General features: G+C 74.0%; 10 non-coding genes and 5 pseudogenes across 10 annotated transcripts; all 15 read right to left on the bottom strand.

The window, feature by feature from the left end:
- Positions 1-444: 444 nt before the first annotated feature.
- On the bottom strand, positions 445-563 carry LOC133078264 (5S ribosomal RNA; annotated as a pseudogene).
- A 946-nt stretch (positions 564-1509) lies between these two features.
- Positions 1510-1628, bottom strand: LOC133103653 (5S ribosomal RNA). Its single transcript, XR_009703345.1, has one exon. It is a non-coding gene; the product is annotated as a 5S ribosomal RNA (ribosomal RNA).
- Positions 1629-2546: 918 nt separating this feature from the next.
- On the bottom strand, positions 2547-2665 carry LOC133103659 (5S ribosomal RNA). Its single transcript, XR_009703346.1, has one exon. It is a non-coding gene; the product is annotated as a 5S ribosomal RNA (ribosomal RNA).
- A 909-nt stretch (positions 2666-3574) lies between these two features.
- Positions 3575-3693, bottom strand: LOC133078272 (5S ribosomal RNA; annotated as a pseudogene).
- Positions 3694-4603: 910 nt separating this feature from the next.
- LOC133103662 (5S ribosomal RNA) lies at positions 4604-4722 on the bottom strand. Its single transcript, XR_009703347.1, has one exon. It is a non-coding gene; the product is annotated as a 5S ribosomal RNA (ribosomal RNA).
- A 909-nt stretch (positions 4723-5631) lies between these two features.
- LOC133078276 (5S ribosomal RNA) lies at positions 5632-5750 on the bottom strand (annotated as a pseudogene).
- Positions 5751-6660: 910 nt separating this feature from the next.
- On the bottom strand, positions 6661-6779 carry LOC133103669 (5S ribosomal RNA). The gene has a single exon (XR_009703348.1). It is a non-coding gene; the product is annotated as a 5S ribosomal RNA (ribosomal RNA).
- A 918-nt stretch (positions 6780-7697) lies between these two features.
- LOC133103673 (5S ribosomal RNA) lies at positions 7698-7816 on the bottom strand. Its single transcript, XR_009703349.1, has one exon. It is a non-coding gene; the product is annotated as a 5S ribosomal RNA (ribosomal RNA).
- Positions 7817-9791: 1975 nt separating this feature from the next.
- Positions 9792-9910, bottom strand: LOC133103678 (5S ribosomal RNA). Its single transcript, XR_009703350.1, has one exon. It is a non-coding gene; the product is annotated as a 5S ribosomal RNA (ribosomal RNA).
- Positions 9911-10828: 918 nt separating this feature from the next.
- LOC133103685 (5S ribosomal RNA) lies at positions 10829-10947 on the bottom strand. Its single transcript, XR_009703351.1, has one exon. It is a non-coding gene; the product is annotated as a 5S ribosomal RNA (ribosomal RNA).
- A 909-nt stretch (positions 10948-11856) lies between these two features.
- Positions 11857-11975, bottom strand: LOC133078280 (5S ribosomal RNA; annotated as a pseudogene).
- A 946-nt stretch (positions 11976-12921) lies between these two features.
- Positions 12922-13040, bottom strand: LOC133103689 (5S ribosomal RNA). The gene has a single exon (XR_009703352.1). It is a non-coding gene; the product is annotated as a 5S ribosomal RNA (ribosomal RNA).
- A 918-nt stretch (positions 13041-13958) lies between these two features.
- Positions 13959-14077, bottom strand: LOC133103695 (5S ribosomal RNA). Its single transcript, XR_009703353.1, has one exon. It is a non-coding gene; the product is annotated as a 5S ribosomal RNA (ribosomal RNA).
- A 909-nt stretch (positions 14078-14986) lies between these two features.
- LOC133078287 (5S ribosomal RNA) lies at positions 14987-15105 on the bottom strand (annotated as a pseudogene).
- Positions 15106-16051: 946 nt separating this feature from the next.
- Positions 16052-16170, bottom strand: LOC133103704 (5S ribosomal RNA). The gene has a single exon (XR_009703357.1). It is a non-coding gene; the product is annotated as a 5S ribosomal RNA (ribosomal RNA).
- Positions 16171-16741: the final 571 nt, after the last annotated feature.

Raw genomic sequence — 16741 nt, forward strand, 5'->3', positions numbered from 1 at the left:
CGCCTTGTGGCCGGCCGGCCCGGAGCACCGGCCCCGGCCCCCGCCCCCGCTCCCGCCCCCGGCCGTGGCGAAACGGCGGAGGGGGGGGCTTTTTCCGGAGGGAGCTGTGGAGAGACACACGGGCAGACAGGGGGCTGCGGCGCGGCTGGGCTCCGGTGGGGGCGGCCAAGTGCAGGTCGAGGGCCTCGCGGGCCGCACGGACGGCACCCCGGCCTGCGGCGGAGTCTGGGTCCGGGCCAGCCACCACGGGAGCGGCTGGGGTGGCGGCTGCCTTCCAGGGCCGCATTCTGGCCGCATGTCCAGCCAGCTCGGCGGGGAGCGATCCCTCCGGCGCGCTGTGTTGGGAGGGACGTGAGGAGGTGAGGCCTGCAGCGGTGCTCAGCGGGGGCGGAGGCGGCCTCGGCCGCGGGCCACTAAATGTCAAGGCGGAGCGGGAGGCAAAAAAGCCTACAGCACTCGGTATTCCCATGTGGTCTCCCATCCAGGTACGAAACAGGCCAGACCCTGATTAGCTTCCGAGATCAGACGAGGTGTGGTGCGTTCAGGGAGGTGTGGCCGTAGAATGCAGCGGGGGCCACGGTGTGCCTCTTGAGGCTTAGCTTCGCTGGTGCTGGCGACTTACCGCCAGCCCGGCAGCCAACCCTCTCCGGCGCGGCCCTGCCGTCCGCCCAGGCAAGCGACAGGAGGCCTCGAGGGCCCGGGGGTGGTGGAGTTGTGGGCGACTTCGCAGCTCAGGTCAGGCGGGACCCTCCAGGCCTGTAGGCGCTTGGCCCTCCGCCCCAGAGCCGCTCAACGCTCACAGGACTTGGCCCCGGAGGCTTAAGGGCCTGTGGCCCTCGGTCCCTTGTGCATTCCCCACCCTGTCAATCCACACAGTGCTAGGCGCAGCCCAGCCACGGCCTGGCCGGCCCGCCTGCCCAACGGCAGTTGGCCCGAAGCCACTGGGAGCCACCATTGAGCCGGCACGGCCCCTTAGACACAGCAACGCCACCCTTGCCCCCACGCCAACTGCCGAGCAAAGTTCCCGGCGCCTGGTGTCTAGCCAGCCCAGCGAACCGGTCCCAGCCCACGACCCCGCTCCCACTCTCGGCCGTGGCGAAGTGGCAAAGGGTGGGCTTTTTCCGGAGGGAGCTGTGGAGAGACACACGGGCAGACAGGGGGCTGCGGCGCGGCTGGGCTCCGGTGGGGGCGGCCAAGTGCAGGTCGAGGGCTTCGTGGGCCGCACGGACGGCACCCCGGCCTGCGGCGGAGTCTGGGTCCGGGCCAGCCACCACGGGAGCGGCTGGGGTGGCGGCTGCCTTCCAGGGCCGCCTTCTGGCCGCCTGGCCGGCCAGGCCGGCGCGGAGCGCCCCCTCTGGCGCGCTGTGGTGGGAGGGGCCGGAGGAGGTGGGGCCTGCAGCGCTGCCCGGCGGGGGCGGGGGCGGGGGCGGAGGCAGCGGCCTCGGCCTCGGCCTCGGCCTCGGCCTAGGCCGCGGGCGACTAAAGGAGAAGGCGGAGCGGGAGGCAAAAAGCCTACAGCACCCGGTATTCCCAGGCGGTCTCCCATCCAAGTACTAACCAGGCCCGACCCTGCTTAGCTTCCGAGATCAGACGAGATCGGGCGCGTTCAGGGTGGTATGGCCGTAGACGTTAAGAGGGGCCCGCGGAGTGCCTCTTGAGGCCCAGCTTCGCTGGCGCTTGCGCCTCCCCGCCAGCCCGGCGGCCAGCCCGCCCCGGCAGGGCCCCGCCGCCCGCCCAGGCAGGGCAACGGCGGCCTCGGGTACCAGGGGGGTGGCGGAGGGTTCGGCGACCTCCCAGCCCAGGGCGGGCGGGACCCACCAAACCGTTCGGCGCTTGGCGCCCCGCCCCAGATCCCGCACGTCGCTCACAGGGACGTGGCCCCGGAGGCTTCAGGGCCCGGGGCCCGCGGTCCCTTGGGCCTCCCCTCTGCCCGCCCACGCGGCGCTAGGCGCAGCCCAGCCGCAGCCCGGGCCGGCCCTCCTGCCCGACGGCAGTCGGCCCTTAACCCACTGGGAGCCACCATTGAGTCGGCACGGCCCCTTAGCCCCAGCAAGGCCACCCTTGCCCCCACGCCACCCGCCGAGCACAGGACCCGGCGCCTTGTGGCCGGCCGGCCCGGAGCACCGGCCCCGGCCCCCGCCCCCGCTCCCGCCCCCGGCCGTGGCGAAACGGCGGAGGGGGGGCTTTTTCCGGAGGGAGCTGTGGAGAGACACACCGGCAGATAGGTGGCTGCGCCGGGGCTGGGCGCTGGTGGGGGCGGCCAGGTGCAGGTCAAGGGGCTCGCGGGCCGCACGGCCGGCACCCGGGCCTGAGGCGGAGTCTGGGTTCAGGCCAGCCACCCCGGGAGCGGCTGGGATGCGGCTGCCTTCCAGGGCCGCCTTCTGGCCGCCTGGCCGGCCAGGCAGGCGGAGAGCGCCCCCTCTGGCGCGCTGTGGTGGGAGGGGCCGGAGGAGGTGGGGCCTGCAGCGGTGCCCGGCGGGGGCGGGGGCGGGGGCGGGGGCGGAGGCGGCGGGCGACTAAAGGAGAAGGCGGAGCGGGAGGCAAAAAGCCTACAGCACCCGGTATTCCCAGGCGGTCTCCCATCCAAGTACTAACCAGGCCCGACCCTGCTTAGCTTCCGAGATCAGACGAGATCGGGCGCGTTCAGGGTGGTATGGCCGTAGACGCAGGAGGGGCCCGCGCGGTGCCTCTTGAGGCCCAGCTTCGCTGGCGCCTGCGCCTTACCGCCATGCCGGCGGCCAGCCCTCTCCGGCAGGGCCCTGCCGCCCGCCCAGGCAGGCGACAGGAGGCCTCGGGGACCCGGGGGTGGCGGAGTGGTGGGCCACCTCGCAGCCCAGGGCGGGCGGGACGCTCCAGGCCCGTCGGCGCTTGGCGCCCCGCCGCAGATCCCGCTCGACGCTCACAGGGACGCGGCCCCGGAGGCTTCAGGGCCCGGCGGCCGCGGTCCCTTGGGCATCCCCCCCTGCCCGCCCACGCGGAGTTAGGCGCAGCCCGGCCACGGCCGGGCCGGCCCTCCGGCCGGGCAGCAGCTGGCCCGAAGCCACTGGGAGCCACCATGGAGTGGGCACGGCCCCTTAGCCCCAGCAAGGCCCCCCCTTGCCCCCACGCCGCCCGCCGAGCACAGGACCCCGGCCCTGGTGGCCGGCAGGCCCGGAGAAGCGGCCCCGGCCCCCGCCCCCGCTCCCGCCCCCGGCCGTGGCGAAACGGCGGAGGGGGGGCTTTTTCCGGAGGGAGCTGTGGAGAGACACACGGGCAGACAGGGGGCTGCGGCGCGGCTGGGCTCCGGTGGGGGCGGCCAAGTGCAGGTCGAGGGCCTCGCGGGCCGCACGGACGGCACCCCGGCCTGCGGCGGAGTCTGGGTCCGGGCCAGCCACCACGGGAGCGGCTGGGGTGGCGGCTGCCTTCCAGGGCCGCATTCTGGCCGCATGTCCAGCCAGCTCGGCGGGGAGCGATCCCTCCGGCGCGCTGTGTTGGGAGGGACGTGAGGAGGTGAGGCCTGCAGCGGTGCTCAGCGGGGGCGGAGGCGGCCTCGGCCGCGGGCCACTAAATGTCAAGGCGGAGCGGGAGGCAAAAAAGCCTACAGCACTCGGTATTCCCATGTGGTCTCCCATCCAGGTACGAAACAGGCCAGACCCTGATTAGCTTCCGAGATCAGACGAGGTGTGGTGCGTTCAGGGAGGTGTGGCCGTAGAATGCAGCGGGGGCCACGGTGTGCCTCTTGAGGCTTAGCTTCGCTGGTGCTGGCGACTTACCGCCAGCCCGGCAGCCAACCCTCTCCGGCGCGGCCCTGCCGTCCGCCCAGGCAAGCGACAGGAGGCCTCGAGGGCCCGGGGGTGGTGGAGTTGTGGGCGACTTCGCAGCTCAGGTCAGGCGGGACCCTCCAGGCCTGTAGGCGCTTGGCCCTCCGCCCCAGAGCCGCTCAACGCTCACAGGACTTGGCCCCGGAGGCTTAAGGGCCTGTGGCCCTCGGTCCCTTGTGCATTCCCCACCCTGTCAATCCACACAGTGCTAGGCGCAGCCCAGCCACGGCCTGGCCGGCCCGCCTGCCCAACGGCAGTTGGCCCGAAGCCACTGGGAGCCACCATTGAGCCGGCACGGCCCCTTAGACACAGCAACGCCACCCTTGCCCCCACGCCAACTGCCGAGCAAAGTTCCCGGCGCCTGGTGTCTAGCCAGCCCAGCGAACCGGTCCCAGCCCACGACCCCGCTCCCACTCTCGGCCGTGGCGAAGTGGCAAAGGGTGGGCTTTTTCCGGAGGGAGCTGTGGAGAGACACACGGGCAGACAGGGGGCTGCGGCGCGGCTGGGCTCCGGTGGGGGCGGCCAAGTGCAGGTCGAGGGCTTCGTGGGCCGCACGGACGGCACCCCGGCCTGCGGCGGAGTCTGGGTCCGGGCCAGCCACCACGGGAGCGGCTGGGGTGGCGGCTGCCTTCCAGGGCCGCCTTCTGGCCGCCTGGCCGGCCAGGCCGGCGCGGAGCGCCCCCTCTGGCGCGCTGTGGTGGGAGGGGCCGGAGGAGGTGGGGCCTGCAGCGCTGCCCGGCGGGGGCGGGGGCGGGGGCGGAGGCGGCGGGCGACTAAAGGAGAAGGCGGAGCGGGAGGCAAAAAGCCTACAGCACCCGGTATTCCCAGGCGGTCTCCCATCCAAGTACTAACCAGGCCCGACCCTGCTTAGCTTCCGAGATCAGACGAGATCGGGCGCGTTCAGGGTGGTATGGCCGTAGACGCAGGAGGGGCCCGCGCGGTGCCTCTTGAGGCCCAGCTTCGCTGGCGCCTGCGCCTTACCGCCATGCCGGCGGCCAGCCCTCTCCGGCAGGGCCCTGCCGCCCGCCCAGGCAGGCGACAGGAGGCCTCGGGGACCCGGGGGTGGCGGAGTGGTGGGCCACCTCGCAGCCCAGGGCGGGCGGGACGCTCCAGGCCCGTCGGCGCTTGGCGCCCCGCCGCAGATCCCGCTCGACGCTCACAGGGACGCGGCCCCGGAGGCTTCAGGGCCCGGCGGCCGCGGTCCCTTGGGCATCCCCCCCTGCCCGCCCACGCGGAGTTAGGCGCAGCCCGGCCACGGCCGGGCCGGCCCTCCGGCCGGGCAGCAGCTGGCCCGAAGCCACTGGGAGCCACCATGGAGTGGGCACGGCCCCTTAGCCCCAGCAAGGCCCCCCCTTGCCCCCACGCCGCCCGCCGAGCACAGGACCCCGGCCCTGGTGGCCGGCAGGCCCGGAGAAGCGGCCCCGGCCCCCGCCCCCGCTCCCGCCCCCGGCCGTGGCGAAACGGCGGAGGGGGGGCTTTTTCCGGAGGGAGCTGTGGAGAGACACACGGGCAGACAGGGGGCTGCGGCGCGGCTGGGCTCCGGTGGGGGCGGCCAAGTGCAGGTCGAGGGCCTCGCGGGCCGCACGGACGGCACCCCGGCCTGCGGCGGAGTCTGGGTCCGGGCCAGCCACCACGGGAGCGGCTGGGGTGGCGGCTGCCTTCCAGGGCCGCATTCTGGCCGCATGTCCAGCCAGCTCGGCGGGGAGCGATCCCTCCGGCGCGCTGTGTTGGGAGGGACGTGAGGAGGTGAGGCCTGCAGCGGTGCTCAGCGGGGGCGGAGGCGGCCTCGGCCGCGGGCCACTAAATGTCAAGGCGGAGCGGGAGGCAAAAAAGCCTACAGCACTCGGTATTCCCATGTGGTCTCCCATCCAGGTACGAAACAGGCCAGACCCTGATTAGCTTCCGAGATCAGACGAGGTGTGGTGCGTTCAGGGAGGTGTGGCCGTAGAATGCAGCGGGGGCCACGGTGTGCCTCTTGAGGCTTAGCTTCGCTGGTGCTGGCGACTTACCGCCAGCCCGGCAGCCAACCCTCTCCGGCGCGGCCCTGCCGTCCGCCCAGGCAAGCGACAGGAGGCCTCGAGGGCCCGGGGGTGGTGGAGTTGTGGGCGACTTCGCAGCTCAGGTCAGGCGGGACCCTCCAGGCCTGTAGGCGCTTGGCCCTCCGCCCCAGAGCCGCTCAACGCTCACAGGACTTGGCCCCGGAGGCTTAAGGGCCTGTGGCCCTCGGTCCCTTGTGCATTCCCCACCCTGTCAATCCACACAGTGCTAGGCGCAGCCCAGCCACGGCCTGGCCGGCCCGCCTGCCCAACGGCAGTTGGCCCGAAGCCACTGGGAGCCACCATTGAGCCGGCACGGCCCCTTAGACACAGCAACGCCACCCTTGCCCCCACGCCAACTGCCGAGCAAAGTTCCCGGCGCCTGGTGTCTAGCCAGCCCAGCGAACCGGTCCCAGCCCACGACCCCGCTCCCACTCTCGGCCGTGGCGAAGTGGCAAAGGGTGGGCTTTTTCCGGAGGGAGCTGTGGAGAGACACACGGGCAGACAGGGGGCTGCGGCGCGGCTGGGCTCCGGTGGGGGCGGCCAAGTGCAGGTCGAGGGCTTCGTGGGCCGCACGGACGGCACCCCGGCCTGCGGCGGAGTCTGGGTCCGGGCCAGCCACCACGGGAGCGGCTGGGGTGGCGGCTGCCTTCCAGGGCCGCCTTCTGGCCGCCTGGCCGGCCAGGCCGGCGCGGAGCGCCCCCTCTGGCGCGCTGTGGTGGGAGGGGCCGGAGGAGGTGGGGCCTGCAGCGCTGCCCGGCGGGGGCGGGGGCGGGGGCGGAGGCGGCGGGCGACTAAAGGAGAAGGCGGAGCGGGAGGCAAAAAGCCTACAGCACCCGGTATTCCCAGGCGGTCTCCCATCCAAGTACTAACCAGGCCCGACCCTGCTTAGCTTCCGAGATCAGACGAGATCGGGCGCGTTCAGGGTGGTATGGCCGTAGACGTTAAAAGGGGCCCGCGGAGTGCCTCTTGAGGCCCAGCTTCGCTGGCGCTTGCGCCTCCCCGCCAGCCCGGCGGCCAGCCCGCCCCGGCAGGGCCCCGCCGCCCGCCCAGGCAGGGCAACGGCGGCCTCGGGTACCAGGGGGGTGGCGGAGGGTTCGGCGACCTCCCAGCCCAGGGCGGGCGGGACCCACCAAACCGTTCGGCGCTTGGCGCCCCGCCCCAGATCCCGCACGTCGCTCACAGGAACGTGGCCCCGGAGGTTTCAGGGCCCGGGGCCCGCGGTCCCTTGGGCCTCCCCTCTGCCCGCCCACGCGGCGCTAGGCGCAGCCCAGCCGCAGCCCGGGCCGGCCCTCCTGCCCGACGGCAGTCGGCCCTTAACCCACTGGGAGCCACCATTGAGTCGGCACGGCCCCTTAGCCCCAGCAAGGCCACCCTTGCCCCCACGCCACCCGCCGAGCACAGGACCCGGCGCCTTGTGGCCGGCCGGCCCGGAGCACCGGCCCCGGCCCCCGCCCCCGCTCCCGCCCCCGGCCGTGGCGAAACGGCGGAGGGGGGGCTTTTTCCGGAGGGAGCTGTGGAGAGACACACCGGCAGATAGGTGGCTGCGCCGGGGCTGGGCGCTGGTGGGGGCGGCCAGGTGCAGGTCAAGGGGCTCGCGGGCCGCACGGCCGGCACCCGGGCCTGAGGCGGAGTCTGGGTTCAGGCCAGCCACCCCGGGAGCGGCTGGGATGCGGCTGCCTTCCAGGGCCGCCTTCTGGCCGCCTGGCCGGCCAGGCAGGCGGAGAGCGCCCCCTCTGGCGCGCTGTGGTGGGAGGGGCCGGAGGAGGTGGGGCCTGCAGCGGTGCCCGGCGGGGGCGGGGGCGGGGGCGGGGGCGGAGGCGGCGGGCGACTAAAGGAGAAGGCGGAGCGGGAGGCAAAAAGCCTACAGCACCCGGTATTCCCAGGCGGTCTCCCATCCAAGTACTAACCAGGCCCGACCCTGCTTAGCTTCCGAGATCAGACGAGATCGGGCGCGTTCAGGGTGGTATGGCCGTAGACGCAGGAGGGGCCCGCGCGGTGCCTCTTGAGGCCCAGCTTCGCTGGCGCCTGCGCCTTACCGCCATGCCGGCGGCCAGCCCTCTCCCGCAGGGCCCTGCCGCCCGCCCAGGCAGGCGACAGGAGGCCTCGGGGACCCGGGGGTGGCGGAGTGGTGGGCCACCTCGCAGCCCAGGGCGGGCGGGACGCTCCAGGCCCGTCGGCGCTTGGCGCCCCGCCGCAGATCCCGCTCGACGCTCACAGGGACGCGGCCCCGGAGGCTTCAGGGCCCGGCGGCCGCGGTCCCTTGGGCATCCCCCCCTGCCCGCCCACGCGGAGTTAGGCGCAGCCCGGCCACGGCCGGGCCGGCCCTCCGGCCGGGCAGCAGCTGGCCCGAAGCCACTGGGAGCCACCATGGAGTGGGCACGGCCCCTTAGCCCCAGCAAGGCCCCCCCTTGCCCCCACGCCGCCCGCCGAGCACAGGACCCCGGCCCTGGTGGCCGGCAGGCCCGGAGAAGCGGCCCCGGCCCCCGCCCCCGCTCCCGCCCCCGGCCGTGGCGAAACGGCGGAGGGGGGGGCTTTTTCCGGAGGGAGCTGTGGAGAGACACACGGGCAGACAGGGGGCTGCGGCGCGGCTGGGCTCCGGTGGGGGCGGCCAAGTGCAGGTCGAGGGCCTCGCGGGCCGCACGGACGGCACCCCGGCCTGCGGCGGAGTCTGGGTCCGGGCCAGCCACCACGGGAGCGGCTGGGGTGGCGGCTGCCTTCCAGGGCCGCATTCTGGCCGCATGTCCAGCCAGCTCGGCGGGGAGCGATCCCTCCGGCGCGCTGTGTTGGGAGGGACGTGAGGAGGTGAGGCCTGCAGCGGTGCTCAGCGGGGGCGGAGGCGGCCTCGGCCGCGGGCCACTAAATGTCAAGGCGGAGCGGGAGGCAAAAAAGCCTACAGCACTCGGTATTCCCATGTGGTCTCCCATCCAGGTACGAAACAGGCCAGACCCTGATTAGCTTCCGAGATCAGACGAGGCGTGGTGCGTTCAGGGAGGTGTGGCCGTAGAATGCAGCGGGGGCCACGGTGTGCCTCTTGAGGCTTAGCTTCGCTGGTGCTGGCGACTTACCGCCAGCCCGGCAGCCAACCCTCTCCGGCGCGGCCCTGCCGTCCGCCCAGGCAAGCGACAGGAGGCCTCGAGGGCCCGGGGGTGGTGGAGTTGTGGGCGACTTCGCAGCTCAGGTCAGGCGGGACCCTCCAGGCCTGTAGGCGCTTGGCCCTCCGCCCCAGAGCCGCTCAACGCTCACAGGACTTGGCCCCGGAGGCTTAAGGGCCTGTGGCCCTCGGTCCCTTGTGCATTCCCCACCCTGTCAATCCACACAGTGCTAGGCGCAGCCCAGCCACGGCCTGGCCGGCCCGCCTGCCCAACGGCAGTTGGCCCGAAGCCACTGGGAGCCACCATTGAGCCGGCACGGCCCCTTAGACACAGCAACGCCACCCTTGCCCCCACGCCAACTGCCGAGCAAAGTTCCCGGCGCCTGGTGTCTAGCCAGCCCAGCGAACCGGTCCCAGCCCACGACCCCGCTCCCACTCTCGGCCGTGGCGAAGTGGCAAAGGGTGGGCTTTTTCCGGAGGGAGCTGTGGAGAGACACACGGGCAGACAGGGGGCTGCGGCGCGGCTGGGCTCCGGTGGGGGCGGCCAAGTGCAGGTCGAGGGCTTCGTGGGCCGCACGGACGGCACCCCGGCCTGCGGCGGAGTCTGGGTCCGGGCCAGCCACCACGGGAGCGGCTGGGGTGGCGGCTGCCTTCCAGGGCCGCCTTCTGGCCGCCTGGCCGGCCAGGCCGGCGCGGAGCGCCCCCTCTGGCGCGCTGTGGTGGGAGGGGCCGGAGGAGGTGGGGCCTGCAGCGCTGCCCGGCCGGGGCGGGGGCGGGGGCGGAGGCAGCGGCCTCGGCCTCGGCCTCGGCCTCGGCCTAGGCCGCGGGCGACTAAAGGAGAAGGCGGAGCGGGAGGCAAAAAGCCTACAGCACCCGGTATTCCCAGGCGGTCTCCCATCCAAGTACTAACCAGGCCCGACCCTGCTTAGCTTCCGAGATCAGACGAGATCGGGCGCGTTCAGGGTGGTATGGCCGTAGACGTTAAGAGGGGCCCGCGGAGTGCCTCTTGAGGCCCAGCTTCGCTGGCGCTTGCGCCTCCCCGCCAGCCCGGCGGCCAGCCCGCCCCGGCAGGGCCCTGCCGCCCGCCCAGGCAGGGCAACGGCGGCCTCGGGTACCAGGGGGGTGGCGGAGGGTTCGGCGACCTCCCAGCCCAGGGCGGGCGGGACCCACCAAACCGTTCGGCGCTTGGCGCCCCGCCCCAGATCCCGCACGTCGCTCACAGGGACGTGGCCCCGGAGGCTTCAGGGCCCGGGGCCCGCGGTCCCTTGGGCCTCCCCTCTGCCCGCCCACGCGGCGCTAGGCGCAGCCCAGCCGCAGCCCGGGCCGGCCCTCCTGCCCGACGGCAGTCGGCCCTTAACCCACTGGGAGCCACCATTGAGTCGGCACGGCCCCTTAGCCCCAGCAAGGCCACCCTTGCCCCCACGCCACCCGCCGAGCACAGGACCCGGCGCCTTGTGGCCGGCCGGCCCGGAGCACCGGCCCCGGCCCCCGCCCCCGCTCCCGCCCCCGGCCGTGGCGAAACGGCGGAGGGGGGGCTTTTTCCGGAGGGAGCTGTGGAGAGACACACCGGCAGATAGGTGGCTGCGCCGGGGCTGGGCGCTGGTGGGGGCGGCCAGGTGCAGGTCAAGGGGCTCGCGGGCCGCACGGCCGGCACCCGGGCCTGAGGCGGAGTCTGGGTTCAGGCCAGCCACCCCGGGAGCGGCTGGGATGCGGCTGCCTTCCAGGGCCGCCTTCTGGCCGCCTGGCCGGCCAGGCAGGCGGAGAGCGCCCCCTCTGGCGCGCTGTGGTGGGAGGGGCCGGAGGAGGTGGGGCCTGCAGCGGTGCCCGGCGGGGGCGGGGGCGGGGGCGGGGGCGGAGGCGGCGGGCGACTAAAGGAGAAGGCGGAGCGGGAGGCAAAAAGCCTACAGCACCCGGTATTCCCAGGCGGTCTCCCATCCAAGTACTAACCAGGCCCGACCCTGCTTAGCTTCCGAGATCAGACGAGATCGGGCGCGTTCAGGGTGGTATGGCCGTAGACGCAGGAGGGGCCCGCGCGGTGCCTCTTGAGGCCCAGCTTCGCTGGCGCCTGCGCCTTACCGCCATGCCGGCGGCCAGCCCTCTCCGGCAGGGCCCTGCCGCCCGCCCAGGCAGGCGACAGGAGGCCTCGGGGACCCGGGGGTGGCGGAGTGGTGGGCCACCTCGCAGCCCAGGGCGGGCGGGACGCTCCAGGCCCGTCGGCGCTTGGCGCCCCGCCGCAGATCCCGCTCGACGCTCACAGGGACGCGGCCCCGGAGGCTTCAGGGCCCGGCGGCCGCGGTCCCTTGGGCATCCCCCCCTGCCCGCCCACGCGGAGTTAGGCGCAGCCCGGCCACGGCCGGGCCGGCCCTCCGGCCGGGCAGCAGCTGGCCCGAAGCCACTGGGAGCCACCATGGAGTGGGCACGGCCCCTTAGCCCCAGCAAGGCCCCCCCTTGCCCCCACGCCGCCCGCCGAGCACAGGACCCCGGCCCTGGTGGACGGCAGGCCCGGAGAAGCGGCCCCGGCCCCCGCCCCCGCTCCCGCCCCCGGCCGTGGCGAAACGGCGGAGGGGGGGCTTTTTCCGGAGGGAGCTGTGGAGAGACACACGGGCAGACAGGGGGCTGCGGCGCGGCTGGGCTCCGGTGGGGGCGGCCAAGTGCAGGTCGAGGGCCTCGCGGGCCGCACGGACGGCACCCCGGCCTGCGGCGGAGTCTGGGTCCGGGCCAGCCACCACGGGAGCGGCTGGGGTGGCGGCTGCCTTCCAGGGCCGCATTCTGGCCGCATGTCCAGCCAGCTCGGCGGGGAGCGATCCCTCCGGCGCGCTGTGTTGGGAGGGACGTGAGGAGGTGAGGCCTGCAGCGGTGCTCAGCGGGGGCGGAGGCGGCCTCGGCCGCGGGCCACTAAATGTCAAGGCGGAGCGGGAGGCAAAAAAGCCTACAGCACTCGGTATTCCCATGTGGTCTCCCATCCAGGTACGAAACAGGCCAGACCCTGATTAGCTTCCGAGATCAGACGAGGTGTGGTGCGTTCAGGGAGGTGTGGCCGTAGAATGCAGCGGGGGCCACGGTGTGCCTCTTGAGGCTTAGCTTCGCTGGTGCTGGCGACTTACCGCCAGCCCGGCAGCCAACCCTCTCCGGCGCGGCCCTGCCGTCCGCCCAGGCAAGCGACAGGAGGCCTCGAGGGCCCAGGGGTGGTGGAGTTGTGGGCGACTTCGCAGCTCAGGTCAGGCGGGACCCTCCAGGCCTGTAGGCGCTTGGCCCTCCGCCCCAGAGCCGCTCAACGCTCACAGGACTTGGCCCCGGAGGCTTAAGGGCCTGTGGCCCTCGGTCCCTTGTGCATTCCCCACCCTGTCAATCCACACAGTGCTAGGCGCAGCCCAGCCACGGCCTGGCCGGCCCGCCTGCCCAACGGCAGTTGGCCCGAAGCCACTGGGAGCCACCATTGAGCCGGCACGGCCCCTTAGACACAGCAACGCCACCCTTGCCCCCACGCCAACTGCCGAGCAAAGTTCCCGGCGCCTGGTGTCTAGCCAGCCCAGCGAACCGGTCCCAGCCCACGACCCCGCTCCCACTCTCGGCCGTGGCGAAGTGGCAAAGGGTGGGCTTTTTCCGGAGGGAGCTGTGGAGAGACACACGGGCAGACAGGGGGCTGCGGCGCGGCTGGGCTCCGGTGGGGGCGGCCAAGTGCAGGTCGAGGGCTTCGTGGGCCGCACGGACGGCACCCCGGCCTGCGGCGGAGTCTGGGTCCGGGCCAGCCACCACGGGAGCGGCTGGGGTGGCGGCTGCCTTCCAGGGCCGCCTTCTGGCCGCCTGGCCGGCCAGGCCGGCGCGGAGCGCCCCCTCTGGCGCGCTGTGGTGGGAGGGGCCGGAGGAGGTGGGGCCTGCAGCGCTGCCCGGCGGGGGCGGGGGCGGGGGCGGAGGCAGCGGCCTCGGCCTCGGCCTCGGCCTCGGCCTAGGCCGCGGGCGACTAAAGGAGAAGGCGGAGCGGGAGGCAAAAAGCCTACAGCACCCGGTATTCCCAGGCGGTCTCCCATCCAAGTACTAACCAGGCCCGACCCTGCTTAGCTTCCGAGATCAGACGAGATCGGGCGCGTTCAGGGTGGTATGGCCGTAGACGTTAAAAGGGGCCCGCGGAGTGCCTCTTGAGGCCCAGCTTCGCTGGCGCTTGCGCCTCCCCGCCAGCCCGGCGGCCAGCCCGCCCCGGCAGGGCCCCGCCGCCTGCCCAGGCAGGGCAACGGCGGCCTCGGGTACCAGGGGGGTGGCGGAGGGTTCGGCGACCTCCCAGCCCAGGGCGGGCGGGACCCACCAAACCGTTCGGCGCTTGGCGCCCCGCCCCAGATCCCGCACGTCGCTCACAGGGACGTGGCCCCGGAGGCTTCAGGGCCCGGGGCCCGCGGTCCCTTGGGCCTCCCCTCTGCCCGCCCACGCGGCGCTAGGCGCAGCCCAGCCGCAGCCCGGGCCGGCCCTCCTGCCCGACGGCAGTCGGCCCTTAACCCACTGGGAGCCACCATTGAGTCGGCACGGCCCCTTAGCCCCAGCAAGGCCACCCTTGCCCCCACGCCACCCGCCGAGCACAGGACCCGGCGCCTTGTGGCCGGCCGGCCCGGAGCACCGGCCCCGGCCCCCGCCCCCGCTCCCGCCCCCGGCCGTGGCGAAACGGCGGAGGGGGGGCTTTTTCCGGAGGGAGCTGTGGAGAGACACACCGGCAGATAGGTGGCTGCGCCGGGGCTGGGCGCTGGTGGGGGCGGCCAGGTGCAGGTCAAGGGGCTCGCGGGCCGCACGGCCGGCACCCGGGCCTGAGGCGGAGTCTGGGTTCAGGCCAGCCACCCCGGGAGCGGCTGGGATGCGGCTGCCTTCCAGGGCCGCCTTCTGGCCGCCTGGCCGGCCAGGCAGGCGGAGAGCGCCCCCTCTGGCGCGCTGTGGTGGGAGGGGCCGGAGGAGGTGGGGCCTGCAGCGGTGCCCGGCGGGGGCGGGGGCGGGGGCGGGGGCGGAGGCGGCGGGCGACTAAAGGAGAAGGCGGAGCGGGAGGCAAAAAGCCTACAGCACCCGGTATTCCCAGGCGGTCTCCCATCCAAGTACTAACCAGGCCCGACCCTGCTTAGCTTCCGAGATCAGACGAGATCGGGCGCGTTCAGGGTGGTATGGCCGTAGACGCAGGAGGGGCCCGCGCGGTGCCTCTTGAGGCCCAGCTTCGCTGGCGCCTGCGCCTTACCGCCATGCCGGCGGCCAGCCCTCTCCCGCAGGGCCCTGCCGCCCGCCCAGGCAGGCGACAGGAGGCCTCGGGGACCCGGGGGTGGCGGAGTGGTGGGCCACCTCGCAGCCCAGGGCGGGCGGGACGCTCCAGGCCCGTCGGCGCTTGGCGCCCCGCCGCAGATCCCGCTCGACGCTCACAGGGACGCGGCCCCGGAGGCTTCAGGGCCCGGCGGCCGCGGTCCCTTGGGCATCCCCCCCTGCCCGCCCACGCGGAGTTAGGCGCAGCCCGGCCACGGCCGGGCCGGCCCTCCGGCCGGGCAGCAGCTGGCCCGAAGCCACTGGGAGCCACCATGGAGTGGGCACGGCCCCTTAGCCCCAGCAAGGCCCCCCCTTGCCCCCACGCCGCCCGCCGAGCACAGGACCCCGGCCCTGGTGGACGGCAGGCCCGGAGAAGCGGCCCCGGCCCCCGCCCCCGCTCCCGCCCCCGGCCGTGGCGAAACGGCGGAGGGGGGGCTTTTTCCGGAGGGAGCTGTGGAGAGACACACGGGCAGACAGGGGGCTGCGGCGCGGCTGGGCTCCGGTGGGGGCGGCCAAGTGCAGGTCGAGGGCCTCGCGGGCCGCACGGACGGCACCCCGGCCTGCGGCGGAGTCTGGGTCCGGGCCAGCCACCACGGGAGCGGCTGGGGTGGCGGCTGCCTTCCAGGGCCGCATTCTGGCCGCATGTCCAGCCAGCTCGGCGGGGAGCGATCCCTCCGGCGCGCTGTGTTGGGAGGGACGTGAGGAGGTGAGGCCTGCAGCGGTGCTCAGCGGGGGCGGAGGCGGCCTCGGCCGCGGGCCACTAAATGTCAAGGCGGAGCGGGAGGCAAAAAAGCCTACAGCACTCGGTATTCCCATGTGGTCTCCCATCCAGGTACGAAACAGGCCAGACCCTGATTAGCTTCCGAGATCAGACGAGGTGTGGTGCGTTCAGGGAGGTGTGGCCGTAGAATGCAGCGGGGGCCACGGTGTGCCTCTTGAGGCTTAGCTTCGCTGGTGCTGGCGACTTACCGCCAGCCCGGCAGCCAACCCTCTCCGGCGCGGCCCTGCCGTCCGCCCAGGCAAGCGACAGGAGGCCTCGAGGGCCCGGGGGTGGTGGAGTTGTGGGCGACTTCGCAGCTCAGGTCAGGCGGGACCCTCCAGGCCTGTAGGCGCTTGGCCCTCCGCCCCAGAGCCGCTCAACGCTCACAGGACTTGGCCCCGGAGGCTTAAGGGCCTGTGGCCCTCGGTCCCTTGTGCATTCCCCACCCTGTCAATCCACACAGTGCTAGGCGCAGCCCAGCCACGGCCTGGCCGGCCCGCCTGCCCAACGGCAGTTGGCCCGAAGCCACTGGGAGCCACCATTGAGCCGGCACGGCCCCTTAGACACAGCAACGCCACCCTTGCCCCCACGCCAACTGCCGAGCAAAGTTCCCGGCGCCTGGTGTCTAGCCAGCCCAGCGAACCGGTCCCAGCCCACGACCCCGCTCCCACTCTCGGCCGTGGCGAAGTGGCAAAGGGTGGGCTTTTTCCGGAGGGAGCTGTGGAGAGACACACGGGCAGACAGGGGGCTGCGGCGCGGCTGGGCTCCGGTGGGGGCGGCCAAGTGCAGGTCGAGGGCTTCGTGGGCCGCACGGACGGCACCCCGGCCTGCGGCGGAGTCTGGGTCCGGGCCAGCCACCACGGGAGCGGCTGGGGTGGCGGCTGCCTTCCAGGGCCGCCTTCTGGCCGCCTGGCCGGCCAGGCCGGCGCGGAGCGCCCCCTCTGGCGCGCTGTGGTGGGAGGGGCCGGAGGAGGTGGGGCCTGCAGCGCTGCCCGGCGGGGGCGGGGGCGGGGGCGGAGGCAGCGGCCTCGGCCTCGGCCTCGGCCTCGGCCTAGGCCGCGGGCGACTAAAGGAGAAGGCGGAGCGGGAGGCAAAAAGCCTACAGCACCCGGTATTCCCAGGCGGTCTCCCATCCAAGTACTAACCAGGCCCGACCCTGCTTAGCTTCCGAGATCAGACGAGATCGGGCGCGTTCAGGGTGGTATGGCCGTAGACGTTAAAAGGGGCCCGCGGAGTGCCTCTTGAGGCCCAGCTTCGCTGGCGCTTGCGCCTCCCCGCCAGCCCGGCGGCCAGCCCGCCCCGGCAGGGCCCCGCCGCCCGCCCAGGCAGGGCAACGGCGGCCTCGGGTACCAGGGGGGTGGCGGAGGGTTCGGCGACCTCCCAGCCCAGGGCGGGCGGGACCCACCAAACCGTTCGGCGCTTGGCGCCCCGCCCCAGATCCCGCACGTCGCTCACAGGGACGTGGCCCCGGAGGCTTCAGGGCCCGGGGCCCGCGGTCCCTTGGGCCTCCCCTCTGCCCGCCCACGCGGCGCTAGGCGCAGCCCAGCCGCAGCCCGGGCCGGCCCTCCTGCCCGACGGCAGTCGGCCCTTAACCCACTGGGAGCCACCATTGAGTCGGCACGGCCCCTTAGCCCCAGCAAGGCCACCCTTGCCCCCACGCCACCCGCCGAGCACAGGACCCGGCGCCTTGTGGCCGGCCGGCCCGGAGCACCGGCCCCGGCCCCCGCCCCCGCTCCCGCCCCCGGCCGTGGCGAAACGGCGGAGGGGGGGCTTTTTCCGGAGGGAG

The sequence above is a fragment of the Eubalaena glacialis genome, chromosome 1 (assembly GCF_028564815.1).
Source record: "Eubalaena glacialis isolate mEubGla1 chromosome 1, mEubGla1.1.hap2.+ XY, whole genome shotgun sequence".
NCBI lineage: Eukaryota > Metazoa > Chordata > Mammalia > Artiodactyla > Balaenidae > Eubalaena > Eubalaena glacialis.